The 16885-nt window shown below is 46.1% G+C and overlaps 1 protein-coding gene across 1 annotated transcript in view; it reads right to left on the bottom strand.

Annotated features, from left to right (window-relative positions):
• The window catches only part of LOC102386911 (acid-sensing ion channel 2), a 454052-nt gene that overhangs the window by 255383 nt on the left and 181784 nt on the right, over positions 1–16885 (bottom strand). The window lies entirely within an intron of this gene.

Raw genomic sequence — 16885 nt, 5'->3', positions numbered from 1 at the left:
GGGGGGGGGCGGGGAGGGAGGGTTGTGTGCGTGTGCGTAGTGAGAGAGGCAAACTGTGAGTGTGTGTGTGTGTGTGTCTGTCCATCCATCCATCCATCTGTGCAATGAGGGAGAGACAGTGTGTGTATCTGTGTTTCTGTCTGGGTGTTTCTGTGCAATGAGGGAAGGGGAGAGAGAGATAGAGAGAGCAATAAGGGAAGGAGAGAGTGTGTGTGTTTGTGTGGGTGTGTGTAGTGAGGGAAGCAGTGTGTGTGTGTGTGTGTGTGTGTAATGAGGGAAACACACAGTGTGTGTGTGCAATGAGGGAAGGAGAGTGTATGTGTGTGTGTTCATAGGGCGAATTCCACAGGCACACCCCACCATACACATGCACCCACACCCCCCTCGCACTGCCCTACACACAGACACACATACCCACAGCTCCCTGACACCCCAGCCACCCTACCCTGCCACACAGCCCCCCACAAACTCCATACTCACCCACACCCCGCATATCCACACACACCCACATGCTCCCTCACCCCCACCCATCCCCACACCTATCCACCCTCCCCCACATACCCACAGCCCCCCACAATTCTATACCCACCCCCACTCACCCACGGTATACAAGAATAAGACTTCATTTTAAGCTGTTGCACAATCACCTCTGTGTACACTACACAAATGAATGTAAATCAGGACAAAAATATTTTTTGAAATTAAATTAATGAATGTTGTAGATGTTAATTTTTTAGAATAAAATTTGGTATTTTTTTGGTTCCAAGATGGCAAAACCCCTTGCTGAAAGGAGTATTTTCAGGGGCCAGGGGAGGGACTTCTGGTGGTAAAGGGCAGGGGTTAGGGTGCGGGACTTTTGGTCCCAAGATGGTGACCAGAGGGTGGGGCACCTGTCAAGGGGCAGGGCCATTCATAGCCCTCGGCAGCTTGCCAAAACTCGGTAAACGGCCCTCATCCTGAAATAATAGCTCACCCTTGCTCTATATCATCTCACCAAATGCAGTGGGATCATTCTTACAGCATTAGCTTACCTTCCTGAGCATTTTATGTCAAGATAGCAGTCATGTGTTAACTATCTGAATATAAGGGCACCCCTTTTTGCCATGGCAAAAGAACCTGAGCTGGTCTTAGACTGGTGAAAGGGCATCCAAATTTGGTCTAATGTCTAAAATGTTTAAGAAGTTAGGGAAAACTGGGACAAAAAGACTGGTACACATTTTAAGGTGAAAGCATTGTAGCTAGAGGTTGAGTCTCTGGATGAGGTCACAGATACATAACACAAGCTCAGGTTTCTAGAAACTGAATGAAGTGCAGTGTACCCAACCATATATGTGCTGAAATCAAGTCAGGCATTAGGGCTGTGCAAAACTTTGGTCCCTGATTCAATTTGGCAGAGATTTGGCCCAATTCAGTGACTGACTTCCAAATCCGAATCGAATCACAGGACACTTTAATTATCTGAATCGAATTGGAACCCTCTGAATTCATTCAGAGAAGATTTGAAGATTCGGACATAGACACAGTTTTAATTTTTTTTTCTACATACCTCTAGGTACGGGGTGACTCATGAATGCTGCAATGCTGGGGCACATGGAGTGTCCCACAGAACCACAGGGGGGCTCCCCAGCGTGCTTGGCAGCAGACCCGGAAATGGACCAGAAGCACTTCCAGTCCACTTCCGGGTCCACCAGGGAGCATGCCGGGCCCCCCCCCCATACCCCCTTGGCTCAGCGACTGGTACCTCCTGGGTCTGGGGGGGCACCTGGGGTCCCCCCATGGCTGATCACCAAGCCAGGGGGGTGCAGGGGGTCCCCTGGCATGCTCCTCAGCAGACACGGAAGTGGACTGGAAGTACTTCCGGTCCACTTCCGGGTTTGCCGCAATGCATATGGAGGGCCCCCCCACATTCCTGTGGGACGCTCCATGTGCCCCAGCATCATAGCATTCACAAGCCACGCTGGTACCGTGAGGTACGTGGCAAAAACATTTAAAGCTATGTCTATGTCAGAATCGCTGATTCTCTGAGTCAGCATCGAATCTTCAGATTCGGATACAACTGAATCAAATCAAGGACAGCGATCTGAATCAACTAAATGAATCACCATCCCTGATTTAGGCCAAATCCAAATCCAAATCTAATAGGGCCTGCTTCGCACACCCCTATCAGGCATCATAAAGCTGTGTTTTGGGGGTTTTGTTGTCATTTATTTGCTTGTTTGTTTGGGGTTTTGTTTTTGTTGGGGTTTTGTTTTTATTTGTAATTTTTCAGTTTATTTTCCTTCTGGTTCTTGCTGTGTTTCTATATGAAATCACCTAGTCTGTGTTTTCATTGGTAATGTTAGTTGGGAGCAGTAGATGGTCCTGCCCTTGGGCATGTAAAGTATCATTTAACCCACTTTCTCAAACACAGCTTGAGTACCTTACTCTTTATTATACACAACCAATTTAAATAACAGAAAAAAAAAGAAAAGATAACTATAATTTGATAACAAAACTAACAACTTGGATATAATTGCAACTACGGACTGGGTGGATAATTCCAGCACACTTCGTAGTTCCACTTGTGTTAAACAACCTGAATAACTAAAAACACCTTGTTATACCCTTTAGAACAGTTTCCCTTATAACCCAATTGATTTCCTCCTGGTCACAATCAATTTTCCATAATTCAAAATAGCAACACAGCTATAACTATGATCCACCACTAAATGGCAGGGGCGAGGCTTCTTCTGCTCTCTGGAAGTGTGGCTCTTTTAAGCAGTCCTGGTAGCACAGGGAAACAGCCACTTAAAAGAAAAACTGCTGCAGACAAAGTGGTCTGCGTGTTTCCTTTGCTGACAGAGTGTTCTCTTATGAAGTTTGCTTCTGAAAAATACTGGCAAGCGTGAGTGATTACGGGTCCCCTTACACCCCATGATGCTTTTTTCTTCTCAGCTCACTCCCTCTCAGGAGAAACCTACACCTCCCAGCACACCAACCCACAGACCGGGGTTTCCCTCTTCAGGTATCTGACTCTGTTGCTCAAGCCTTCCCAGCTCAGGTTTCATGCTGTGCTCAGCCCAGCATCCTAGCCAGACACAAACACACAGCCCAGTCATTAAGGACCCTTGTCCACAGTATTGGCTTTTTCTGGCTAAAGATGTTCCTGGTTTTTATTGACTGTTGTAATGTACCATGCCTAATGACCTAAGATGTACGTTATTTACCACATTATGGCTTAATATGATATTACTAGTTAAAAATGCTAGGGGGCACATCATAACAATTTTACCCTCCTGCCCTCACAGTACTAATTTACATCAGGGGGCATTTTAAGATAGGATTTGATTTAATTGCGGGGGAATGTCGTCGGCTTTCCATGAGAGGCACCCCTATTTTGGGGGGTTTGAGTTCAGTAAGAGGTGGTGTCCAACTCCTGCAAAGCCTTCCTCCCCCTTACAAGGCTTGGTATCAGGGGTCAGCCAGGCAGGCATCCACCCAAAGCGGGTGCCCCCCTGGCCAAGCCTGATCCCTCACTCCCCCCTCTCGTGCTTTTTCTGGGTGCTTGCAGCACAGGGCTCATGAAATCTTTTTGTGCAAACCACCACAAGTAGTTGCCTGCCACCCCCTCACAAGTCAGGGTGGGTGGATTTAACTACCATGAAGGAAGGTGCAAGATATTACACAGTATGAAGCCCTGCAGTTGCAGCTCAAGGTTCGGGGGAGGGGGGAGGGAGAACGCCCTTCCCCACTTCCTTGACCATCAGCCTCCTTTTTCCACCCCACACCCTGCCATACAGTAGTTCAGGACAGGAGACACTGCATGCTAGTTTTTAAATACAAATTCTTATGCTCTCTCTTAAACTTCCCTGATGCATTCCTTCCCTCCCTCCTATTTTTAGCTCCTGATTGCTATGCTCCATGTTGCTCCCGCTAGTCACAATAGGCAGCAGAGAAGAACACACTCATGAAGCCTGAGAAGGATGCCTGATGCCACTTCCGTCTTAAGTGGCAATGCTAGCAATGTCACTGCCAGGTGCCTATTTGCTTCTCGTAATATCCTTAGATTCATAATACTGAAAAAGCAATTGAGAATTCACCATTAGCAATGTATGTATAAGATGTAAGCTTCTCTCTGCTGTGATGTAGACAGTTTCTAAGTAGGGATAAAGGCATCATATTGCGTGAATACATCAGCAACTAAACATGCACTTGAAGTAATTTCAAAATTTAAAAGTTATTATTTTGGTTTAATATATGAACATGCCAGTATTTACCAAGGATTACAATTTTTTTTTGTCTCTTTTCAGGGTAAGAACAGTCTGTGCTGTGTTTGTTTGCCCTACTTCCAGGCTTGCTTGTTGCTCTGCTGCCCAACTTACAGTGTGCAAGATTTTAAAAGGCTGAAAAATTAGAAATGTTCAGGTAGTTCAAGCAGCTAATTACTGAAATATACTTCATTAGCTCTTTTCAAAGATGCTTTATGCAATGTTCCTTTTTTGTTTGTTTATATACCCCAAATGTTTTACTTCAATGTATTTTGCTACTTGGGCTTGGTGTACTCTATGTCCAGATACAAAGAAGCACAGTCATTTATGGGTGCTGGGTCCAGTAGGTACAGGAAAATAATTTGAATGAAGTTTTGGTATTAGAATACTGTATTTCCTAATGATAATAATAATTTTCTTATCATGTAGTCTATTTGCATGTCAATCCTATTACTGCTTGCACTGCAGATCATTGTCTGCAGTCATATTCCCCCACCAGTTCTACTCCTGCCTTTCTTCTCGTCACCTGCCACCCCAAAACAGCCCAGACCCATCCCCCATGCCTCCCACCCACCGAACCCCCATACAGAGACCTCTCTGAGAGCCCATTATGAACCAAGTATTGAAGAAAACTTTATCTCAGAAATACTTTATTCAATTACAAAGTAATAGGAAATTCAAGATGAAATATAAAAAATGATCAATTCACACAATTACAGAGGACATTCCCCCTCGTGAGCAGCCATGATGTGTGCTGTTCCCCCTCATGAGCTGCCAGGCAATTTATGACAATAGCTCCCCTGCTGCTGTTTTCCTGTATGTGTAAACCCCCCCACCCCACCCCCTGATCAGTCTTCTCTAACTCCCTCCCTCCCTCCCCGGCAATCACCACAGTGGCTAGGATAAGCTGCCTTTCTACCTCCATCCCACCCCCACATGGCAGGGGGATGGTGTGGTTGAGGTAAAGAAGGAAACAAAGCCCAGGGTCAACGAGGGGAATTTTCTTACCCCGCCCCCCCCACCTTGCCCTCCTGCTCTCCATGTAAATCTTGCAGCCTCTCTGGGTTCCCTTAAACGTTCTTTCCAAGACTCACTGAAAATCTTACCCCTTTTCTCAAAGATATTATGCAGCACACTTGCTGCCACTATGAAAGGGGTGATGTTTTCAGCACTTCTAGCTGAGTGATCTCCAACGGGCTTTCAAGCACCCAAAATGCACACTCTACACTCATGCGACACTTGCTTAGGTGACTGTTGAACACTAATTTCTGTGGGTCACTCACTTGCCCACTATAGAGCTTCATGAGCCAGGGCAGAAGCAGGTAAGCTGCATCAGCAATTATTGGGGTTGGGGGTGGGGCACTGAAACACATTGGATGACAACTTCCTCTAGTCCTGGGGCATATCGGCTCTTCTCCATCATCCCAGGTAGTGATGAGTTTTGAAACACACGTGCATCATGGGTGCTTCCTGCCCATCCCATGTAAAAGTTTGTAAATCTGCCTTGGTGATCCACTACAGCTTGGAGAATGACTGAAGGAAACCCCTTTCTGTTTATGAACGAACGGTTGTCCTGGAACCATTTTAGGATGGGAATGTGCATGCTGTCAAGCGCTCCCACACAGTTTGGGAAGCCCATTGCCCGGTATCCTTCCACCACCTCATACTTAGGCATATGAATTTATTTGTTGCCAGCTCCAGCAGCAGGTGGCATACCTCACTGATTGCCCTCCCAGCAGTGCAGGGAGCCACGTTAAATTGATTTGCAATGTGACACAGGCTTGTTGGAGTGGCCAGTTTCATCACAGCCATGGCAACATGCTTCTCTGGGCTAATGGGCTTCTGCATGACAGTTGTCCGGTGCTCAATGTGCGGTGCAAGCAAGGTAACAATGTGTACGAAAGTCTTTTTGCTCATTCTTAATGTTTCAAGCCACTGGGCATCATTCCATGTTGACATGACAATTCTTTCCCACTAGTCAGAGCTGCTTTCATGTGCCCATATCTGGTGAGCCTTGCCCTTAATGTATGGCTTGCAAGCCACTGTAGTCTTTTGAATCCAACCTTTTTGTTTGTTGCAACGTGAGAGCAGCTTCCATAGTTCAATCAAGAACATTTTCTTCAAGGCAGTCATCCAAAGTTGGTTATTCAGGAGTTTTACAAGACAACAGCATAGGTGCCTCAAGTTGTTAAAGTCCTCCTTTAGAACCATACTTCTACAATGTGAATATTTGATGTCCTTTAAGATTAACCTCTACTTTCTGATTAGTCCATCAGGATTTGAGGAAGCCACTGTCTTTAGCAAGCAGGACACACACCAATTTCTGCCTGTAGTGTTCCCTGTTGCTCAAAGCCTGCAACAGTCAGTCCTATGTTAGCATGAAACCACTTGTGTCATTTGCATGTCAATAGCTACACAAACCATGTGCTCTTAACAATCCTCCCTGCATCTGCATCTTTCTGGTTTTGGTTGAAAAGACCTGAAATGTAACCACATTCCTACTAAATTTACAATCCTTCCTTAGCTTCCTGCATTTCACATTTGATGTGTTAAACACCCCCTCCTCCCATAAAAGGTAGGCTACGCTTGTCTGTATTTTGTGAAAATTGTCTGTCTGCTTGAACACTCTAGATCAAACCATCCCACCTCAGGCACTACATGGGGTTTGGCCCAATAATTTACAACTCTTCTGAATGCAGGGCTGTGAATTCAGGATTCAGGCTTCCCTAGTGTTCCTTGTAAGCTGAAGGTCAGGGCTGGCCAAGCAAACAATTTTAAATGGTGTTGGAATTATGGTGTCCCCAGGAGAGCTTCTTAGTTCCCTAAGTCAAGTCATGGATGGGTGCAGCCTGCCAATGTTTTTCCACGAAAAAATTGCCAGAAAACCATTCTAAAGCTGTGACTCAGTGCTGTAGCCTAGCAGGTGACAGCAGCCCGGACACAGGAGGGGTTTCCATTCCATTCCACAATTTACCCTCAAGCACATGGAATAGTCAATTTCTATGCTCTGCACCCAAAAATGAGATTATGGACCACCACCCACATTGCACCCTCTCTCACGATGTAAGAATCCTGATCACCCTGCAGAAAATGCTCATACAGGATTTATTTTTGCCTGCATATCTAATGGACATGTGTTTCAGTCATGCATTCTAACATGTTTGCAGTTTCTTGCCTGAAGTGATCACCCAACATTTTCACCGATTTCCAGCACAATAGTTGTGTGAGTATGCTTCTGAATGCCAGCGGCTAGACTATCAAAAGTGAACAACTGCCACAAATATCTGGAGATTGCACCAATCACACTTCTATTAAGACTCTCTTCATAAAAGGTTCGCAGGTCTCAGGTCCTTGAACATACCCGAGAACAGGTCCTAGTAGGCTATACACTGTACCATCTGCTTTGCTATATGTTTTGTTGGCCATGGAAGAGAGCAAAAAAAGGCCACATTTGGAAGACATGCTGGATACTTCTCAAGGCTGGGGACCAAACTGGACTTATGCAGAAGTTGAGGCACTGATTGATATTTGGGGTGAATGGAACGTGTTGACACAACTGGAAAACTGAAGAAATAAACCAGTGTATGTGGCTATTGTGGAACCATTAGCGGAACGTGGCATCGTTTGGGACTGGGAACAATGTTGCAGTAAGATCAAGTCCTTAAAGTGTGCCTTCCATTGTGTAAAAGACAATAATTCTTGGTCAAGTGCCTCACGTAGAATGATTCCACTCTATGACAAGCTGTTTACCATCGTTAAAAGTGATGCTTCAAAGGCTTGCACAAGCAAGTTTGGGACAACAGGTTTGGTGGATGAGGAACCAGAAACTCCACGGCGCCACAGTACTTGGCAAGCCACAGCCACTGCACAAGCTCCATGCAATCAGGCTCCTCATTCACAGACTCAGCTACAGATGAATGACCTCAAGGGACCTCTATGGCACGCAGTCAGAAATGAGCAGCAGTGGACCAGAAATGACTCTCCTGTTCAGGATGCAGAAGAGGACTCTGACTCAACCGATATTCTGTCGCAGGAGTCTTCGGGTTCCTGAGCAAGTCCTGTGTTGGAGACCCCACAAGCCTTGCGAACAGTGACTTCTAAGTTATAGCAGTAGTATTAGCCATGGGCGTAAAATATTAGTGCGGCATGTGTCCTTAGTCTCCTGGGGTGGGGGAGACTGGTCCCCTTAAACAAATCTAACCTACTCTCTGTTGGGTGGATGGTAGTATGCATTTTTCCAGGCAGAGGGGTACCAGGTACAGGCAGGTGAGGGACTAGATGCCTTGAGACTGGTCAGAATATTTTTGGGGTGCAGCCTTAATAACACATTTGGGTGCTACCTAGTGTGTTTTCATTGGTAATTCATGTGGAGGGTGTCCTGTTAAAATATTTTAACAATGACTCACTGTTTTAAAAAAAAAAATGTTTAAAAGTAGACCAACACTGCATGAGAACTTTCTCTTGTACACAGCAACCCCTACTACAGGAGCTGTGGATCCTGGATCATCAAGAGCAGATATTAACACTCATCATCAATGCAATTATTGAACAAATCAAAGAGCAACTAAGGAAAGTATGCTTCAGCTACTGACCAAATGACATCCGAAATTCAGGATATCTTCAGTAGGTTAATGAGGAGGGAGGAAGCCAATTTTGAGCTTATGGAAAGCAGGATTAATGAAATGGTACAATGTTTTAAGAAACTCAATAAGAAGGTTGATTGTCATTTGTGGCTGGAGCAAAGGTTTAAACAGGAGCTTCTAACAGTTTCAAGATTGTAAACATACTTAGAGGAGCACTGACAATATGCCACCCCAACCAACTGTTCATTCTCTTCCAAACAAGAGCTGTGCTTCCTCTAGCCACAAGAGGAGAGCCCCAAGATGGTTCAGGGATGAAGGGCAGGAGGATACTGAGCATCCCCAGGGAGGGTCTAAGAGGGGGGCATCGTGTGGGGTAGCAGGTTTTCGTGACTAAAGCATGAGTGTACACAAAGCTGAGCGATGTCCTAATAGAATTCCCATTCAACAGGCAGTCCTCAGTGATCAAGCTCTAACTGAATCCATTTAAAAAAAATTTCATTTAGATAGGCTATTATGTCACAAGAGGGGTGATGGGTGCTCTATTACCCCCTGTGGTGGTGTGCTTCTTAGGCAATGCTCCCTCATCTGCTGTCACCCCAATTTTCTCAAAGCAGATTGTACTTCTATCTATCTAGCATTTCTCTGTAACATTAAAGGCAGGGGTGGGAGGTGTGTGAACCAGGTTAGGTTCACTTGCTATCTGTTTTTTCTATCTGCTTTAGTATTTTTTTTTTAAACTGATAGAAATAAAGTTCCCCAAAGGACTTTGGAAAGTGGCTTGTACTGTTTTTTTCCATAGGAGGAAAGTTTTAAGTTACACTTTAAATTCACCTATGTTCCAGACTCCAAAGAATACCAGAATTGCAGTAGCAATCCAATTCCCATGCTCTAACACCAAAAATGCCTTGTTCTCCCACCCTGGCCACCCAGACAACCCTGACAATTCCCCAAGTCTTGGATGACACAGGTAGGCAGCACATGAGCTGCACCATGACAGAGCAACACAAGCCCAGAACAGTGTGCTTGACAAAGCTGGCTGGTTAACCTCAAGGGGCATTACTTGGGGGTACACTGCATACATGAGTAAATCTTTGATAATGTAACCCAGGTGGTACTCCAAGAGGTATCCCCTCTCCAATTGAAGGGATCAAAGCAGGTGCACAAGCGCTGTGGGAGGTATAGGGACTCTCCTCCCCCTATAGAGCAGAGCCAGACCACCAATGGGGACTTAACCATATACCTTTTAATGAGAGAACAGTACTGGGAACATAACCAGTATAAACCACAGGGTATAGGGGACACTACAACACCCCGAGGGGGCAGGATTCAACAAAGGTTAGACACTTACAATCATAGACATATTCATCCAGTTGACAAAAGACAGGGTTAACAAAATATAAAACACAAACAGCAGAACAAACAATACTGGTTGGGGAAATATAAAAGGCACAAAATACAAAATGTCAAATAACAAGGAATATAGGGCCTAGGTACCTGAAGGGGGAGAAAACCCAATGACCCCTTTCCACTGCAACAAGAACTTCTCGCTGTTACTTCACTCACCCCAAGTCATCCCAGTTGGGACTTGAACTCAGACCTTCCACCTAACAAGCAGAAACTCTACCACATAGCCACCAGTACCAAGACTACACAAAGCTGCTAGGGGTCTTGGTCTTTCAGGAGCCCGGCCTCACCTTGAGCTGCCTGGCCTCTTATTGGAGGAGCTGGAAGCAGAGCTGGGAACCTCTCAGGTCACTGCTCAGATCCTTGCTGGAGCTGGGGAGCCTCTCCTGCTGGCCGCAGCCTCTCGTAGGGGTCCTGGAGCCCAGCCGCGCTGCTGAGAGTCCAAATGCTGCCTGCAGGTCCCACTCCTTCAGGCTCTTCTGGGGCAACTGCTCCCACCCAGCTCTTGCCAGCTCTTTAAAGCTCCTTCCTTGTGGTCCCTTGCTGGTCTCTCCTGAGTCAGCTGTGCTGCCCCTTTTATCCCTCTCCAGGTGACCCAAGGGGCCAATCAGGGACATGGAGGGTGAGTCTCTGGGGCCTGATTGGTGAAGAAAGGGAATCCCAAGTCTTCCAATCATCTTTTACCCCTTCAAAACCCCTGGGCCAAATCATTACCAGATTGGTGAGGAAAGGGAATCCCAAGTCCTCCAATCATCTTTTACCCTGTCAAAACCCCTGGGCTAAGTCACTGCAGTTAGCCCATCACAATAATACATAGGGCTGAGCAAAACAGCACGTTTCGCTCTGATTTCTGTTTTGACATTTTTATGGGGCAGTGTTTTGCTTTGAGTTTTGTTTAATTTCAAAAGCACTGTTCCGTTTAGTTTCATCGAAAGTGTTTCGCTGTTTCAACGCTGTTTCTATGTTTCGCTCATAGGCTATAATGGAGAATCATGAAAATGCCTAAAATATTGTCAATTCTTGCCTGATTCAGATGAAACTTGCCATGATGGTAGCCCCACTAGAGAGCATGAAGACTGCCAAGTTTCGAGGAGATAGATGCAGAGTTTCTGGGAAACTGCACTTTAAGGTGTTGACAAGCAAAACAAGCAAAAGACCAAGAGAGTCACATGGGGAGGAGGGAAGAAGCTTGGCAAATTTTTGGGGGGATGCTGGGTAAGGTGATGCAGGGAGGCACCCCATAATATGAATCACAAGACTGGTGACAGCCATCTTGGGGCCTACATGACCAAGGCTACTGTCTTGTGGCTGAGGCCACTTATCAAGTAATGATGACCAGCCATTAGCCCTTTATAAAGGCATTAGGAAACACTCTATGTAATGTAGCATAAATTTGAACAGGGTAACCAAACTGACACAGCAGGAACCCAGAAATCTGCCTTTCAACTTCCCACAGTGCCACCATTCACATCAAGCATGGGCACCCACTCATTGTCCTACTATACCCACTCCATGGGTGCTGTGGATAAGTCGGCCCCCCCTCCCCCTTCTGTACTTCTGGTACACATGACTGCGTACATGGTGCTGCACCACTGCCTTGCCAGCATGGCACCACTGGAAATGCTGCGGACACCACCTGTGCTTTGGGGACAAACAGCAGCAAGGAGAGTGTGGGACAGTGGTAAGTTTGCCAATGGTGAGGTACTTGGAAAAAGACAAAAATTTTGGTTGAATTTTTGAATGGGCTAACTGCTCAATGTCATCTCCCATGACAACTGTTCCTTGCCCTGACACAAGAGATGCCATGACACAGGTAGAGGAGCAACAGGATCAATGAGGATATTGATTGATTAATTAGGTATGTATGTATGTAATCAAAAGAAAATACAAGTAAAGTCATGTGGGAAGAAAGCCTAAGTGCTTAGATTCTTTCTGACTGTCACATTTATTACCCGGAGAATAATACTGATGACACATTGTAAAGATTTCAAATTTGTCTTTTGACAGGAGTGAAAATGAGATCGTTGTCCAATCCCAGGAGACTGCTCCTTACTGTTGGAAGAGCATAGCTGTTTGTTTGTTTCCTTCTTTCTTCCTTCCTTCCTTCCTTTCTTTGCTTGTTTGTTTTTTAATTTGTTCATTTGTCATTTTCATTGTTTGAAGTTTTCATTTATGGTTCTTAAGTTAAATTTCTATGACTTTTTTTTTTGCTCTGTACAGTACAGTTTTTTGTGTGCTTGCTTGAAATGCAAAAATGTGAAAAGTGGGAGAAATATGGTGGCCATGCATGGCCCAGGCGTGGTGTGAAAGCAGGGGTGTGCTCCAGGGATGCAGGGTCAGCCACTACTAGGGCAGGGAGAGGGGAGCAGCAGAAAAGTCGGGGCACTGTGAACAGAAGAGGCTTGCTGGCTCTGAGAAACAGCAGTGGGGAAAATGGGCATTGCCTGCTGGTGGCAGCTGGGGGGAAGGGGAAGAGCCCTGATATTCAACCAGTCAGCCATGGGACTGTGGCCATGCACAGCCTGGGCATGATGTGAAAGCAAGAGTGTGCTCCAAAGGTGTGGGGTCAGCCACCACTGGTCAGGAGGAGGGGAGAGGCAGCAAAGCAGGGCATGCAAGGAACATTAGAAAAGTTGGGGTGAAGTGCATGTGACTATGGGGAACAATATTTTTTGGAATCCAAAGAAGTTGTTTTTTTCATTAACCTGAACCTTGAATTAAATCACCAGTAAAGGTTTGCAATACTTGCACCTAGTGTCTTGCTGCAGCACTGTGAGAGAGAGAGAGAGAGCCACAGGGGGCAAAGGAGCACTGGCCAAAGATAGAAGCAGCTGCACCAGCCCCAAAGCCCCAAAGAACCCGGCAGAAATACTCCTGCACCAGGTGATTCTGGAGGTGAGGGGCTGGGAATTCAAACCTCATTATAAAGAAGAGCCTGGAGCAGGCAGGAAGGGAGGGTGCAGGACTGGAAGGAGAGGAGCCGGGTCGAGCAACATTGCGGGAAAACTTGAGAGCAACCTGGAGAGCCAACAGGAGGCTCCTGCAGAGAGGGACCTCCCCAGAGAAGACTTAGAGGAAGGATTGGTGGAGTGGCAGTACCAGGTACTGCTTGGGCTGGGGAAAGTACTGTAAAAACCCTAATAGAGGGGCATTCTGGAAGAAAGGTACCGTAAAGACCCTAAAAGGGGTGAAAGGACAAATGATCAATGGCAGACCCAGTGGGGTGAGGGGATTGTAATAATTCCAATAAGAGGCTCGTGAAGAGCTGCCGTAAAGACGGGAACAGGTGAAGGAGAAAGTGACCTCACCGAATATATATATATTTTTTTCCCCAAAAAAGATAGGGAACAATAATCCAGGACGGGATTGCTTGGTTTCTTTTTTTTTTGACAGAGGCCCCGGGAAAGAACCCGATGGCCGAACATTGACGAAAGGATGATTTGATACCCGGTGGCACGGGTGAGGGTGTAGGGGATGGTGGAGCCCTCAGGAACATAGGACAGTAGATGACAAGCAACTAGAACTACATGCCCAGGTACTGAATCTATGCCTATAAACACCAAGTCGTGGCAGGAGAGGATGTGGGTGTGTGGACCTCCAGTTGGGATTCGTCCCTGACATCAGTTGACAGACTGAGGTCCTATGGGGATATAAACAGAATATATATATATATATATATACACACACACACTTCTTTATCGAAAGAGAAAACAACAGGCCAGTCAGAGAAAAAAAGGAGATAACCACTTCTACCCTGAAACCAAGAGTGGGTAGAAAAGCAAAGACTCTTGGGGGGGGAGGGGTGGTACTTAACTAGATATTTGACACACTGCAACAGAAATTTCATGGATTTCTGAGTGAACCCAAGTGGCACCTGGTGGTGAAATCATTGCAAGGCAGGGAAAATGCCACTTTCGCCCATATGAGAGATACACGTTGAAAAAATAATACGATAAAAATAATCCTCTTGGCACAAATTCACCCACTAAAAATAAAACATGCCGGAGGTGGTTTCATTTACCATGATAAAAAGATGACTAACATGGTAACACAAGGTGACATTGTAGATCTTCACATGTGATTAAGATAGCAAAATGGCAATTTTTGTCATGTGGAAACAGGAAAAGTGCAACGTGGACAAGGTCCCTAACACCCTAAGGGCTTTGCTGCTTCTCCCAGTCCCATTGAGGCTATGAACCTTGCTTACCAACCCCTCCCTAAGCCCTTCACAGGATCCCTTCCAACTGTTTCCCTGGCACATGTGTTTCTGGCTACACAGCTCTGAACCTGGAGTGGGATCAGCTTCTCATGGGATGTCACAGGCTCTCCCTTGCCCTGATGCTCTCTGGGCAAGTTTCAGCATGGTCTCCCCTGACTTGGGCTGAGTTTCCCTGACCTCTCCGGGACTGGGGTCTGCTACTTCCCTCATCTCCAAACTTTCCCTCCCTCAGCTTTTATGACTTAGTAGCAGCCAATCAGAGCCCCCAGTTTGCAATGCAGTCTCTGGTCACAATTTAAACATGCCAATAAGAAGCATGCATCATGCTGCTATCTGGTAGGACTTGTGCACCCTCTGCAAAGTTTTGCTGCCCCCTCTCTTGCAGAGCTCTTAAGCCCCAAACACTCACTTGGCTTGAAGCCAGATTAATTTTGCAGCTGTTACACATTAATACGCAGTAGACTATTTTACTGCTCATTAAAGCATCATGTAAAAAAAGTGACATTATGCTAATGTGCAGTAAAGTAGTCTACTGCTCATTAAGCATCACTAAAAAAGTATGCAAATTAGTGCAGTCTAATGAGCATTATTTAGTACCTCACATTGGAAGGTACCTGTACACATGCCAGATCTCTGCTCCTAATACATACTAATTAGCATGCGTTGGAAGAAACTAGATTAATCAAGTGTGCTGGAGCATGTTAATTAATATCTATTCAGCATCTCTGCACTTCAAAATGGTGGCAGGAGCACTTGAAGTAAAGCTTGTCAAATGAGCTTTAGTTCAAGTGCCCCTACCATCATTTTGAAGTGTGGGACACTGAAAACATGTGATGCTATGGGCACTTTAATTAGATCTCTCAGTGTCAAAAGCCCCCTCTGGGGCAGCTACCTCCCAGCCCTGTGCCCCAATCTGTGGATCAGGGTAATGGGGTGGGGAAAATGTCCCCTTCCCTTGGCTACTGCTTCCCAGCTCCATGCCCCAATCAGCAGAGGCTAGGAAGCAGCAGCCAGGGGAGGGGACATTTTCCCCACCCCATGCCCCAATCTTCCAATCAAAACATGAGGCTGGGAAGCAACTGCCTGGAGAAGGGATAGTTTCCCTGCCCCCTGCTGTCTACATGTGTGCTACTGCACAGTAGTTACTGTGTGGTTAATCTGCTACCTGTGTTGCAGAATACCATCTCTGTCTCTCCCCAAAACTCTGCTATCTGACGATTTGGTTACCATGGCCACTGCAGAGGGCAGACACCTCTGACCCTGAGTTGTAACCTGAGCTGGATATATTCCTGAGGGAGGGGGAAAACCTGCTTCTTCTGCCTATGTGACTGGTATCGCATACCTGGGTGGGGGGCTAAAGCTCCTTATTGTTCTAAGCAATGCCAACATTACTGGGAGGGGGCTAAAGACCTTGCCAGTATATCCAGAAACCAGTGATGCCTTTCAGATTGGTTGGCTGGCAGCCAACAGTTGCTGGTCTTCATTGGATCAGCTAAATGAGGTCATAAGGGCTATATAAGTGAAGGACTGCCCAGGAGGAGGGGCAAAAGCCATGATGAAAACTCACGGAGAGAAGCTGGACCATCTGAAATTCTCTCTCTCTTGAAACTCATGATCAATGAACTGTTTGCCTCCAGAGGGAATCTCCACCTGCCTTTGGATGATACTCATGAGTAAGCTACTGGAGAGCTTACTAGATATATAACTTGCAGTAACACAGATGTGTAATCAAAGGCTACCATGCCACTTTGCTGTAAGGGATTTCTCCGATACTGCTGTACCCTATTCCAAACCTTCTCCTTGTAACCAGTAAAGTTCTCCGTTTTACCTAGTGTGGGAGAATTATTGGGAGAGGGTATAGATTATGCCTTGGGGTCCTCTTGGTTCAGCTGACTAAGGAAGACCACTATTTGTGGTTCAGACTGAGGGAAGCACCCCAAGTTCTTGTAGTGGGTCAAGTACCCTCAAGGGCTAATAGGCCTGTGCTTCCCAGAGGGCACAGGTCCAGGATCAGTCCGGACTCTGGGTGGTGGCAGCGTTACCCCCAGGCTAGTGGGTGTGCTCCAGGAAGGGGGTTGGCCAGATGTGAGGCAGCCCCAGGGCAGCACTCAGAGCCTGTAAGGTGGTTGGGTGCAGTAAGGTGGGTGGCTCAGCACAGGAGCAACCCCTACTGGCCTGCCACAACCTGTATTTACAACTAGGAGGCAACTTCACAGTAGACTAATCTACCACACAGTAAATGCTGCATACATGTAGATGGTGAAGCTTTATTGCACAGTACATTAGTCTACTGTGCAGTAAAGTCTCTTGTGTAGATCAAACACATGTGCAGGCTTTAAGACTAGCGACAGACATTCAAAAAGCCTGAGCCTGAATTGATTCAGTCTTTGAAGGTTAGTCTAACATGGCTAGGCTCAATCAGTTTTGTAACC

Source organism: Alligator sinensis, unplaced genomic scaffold (assembly GCF_000455745.1).
Source record: "Alligator sinensis unplaced genomic scaffold, ASM45574v1 scaffold161_1, whole genome shotgun sequence".
Classification (NCBI taxonomy): Eukaryota; Metazoa; Chordata; order Crocodylia; family Alligatoridae; genus Alligator; species Alligator sinensis.
Note: the sequence above shows the minus strand (reverse complement) of the source record. Positions and strands in the feature narration are given on the sequence as shown.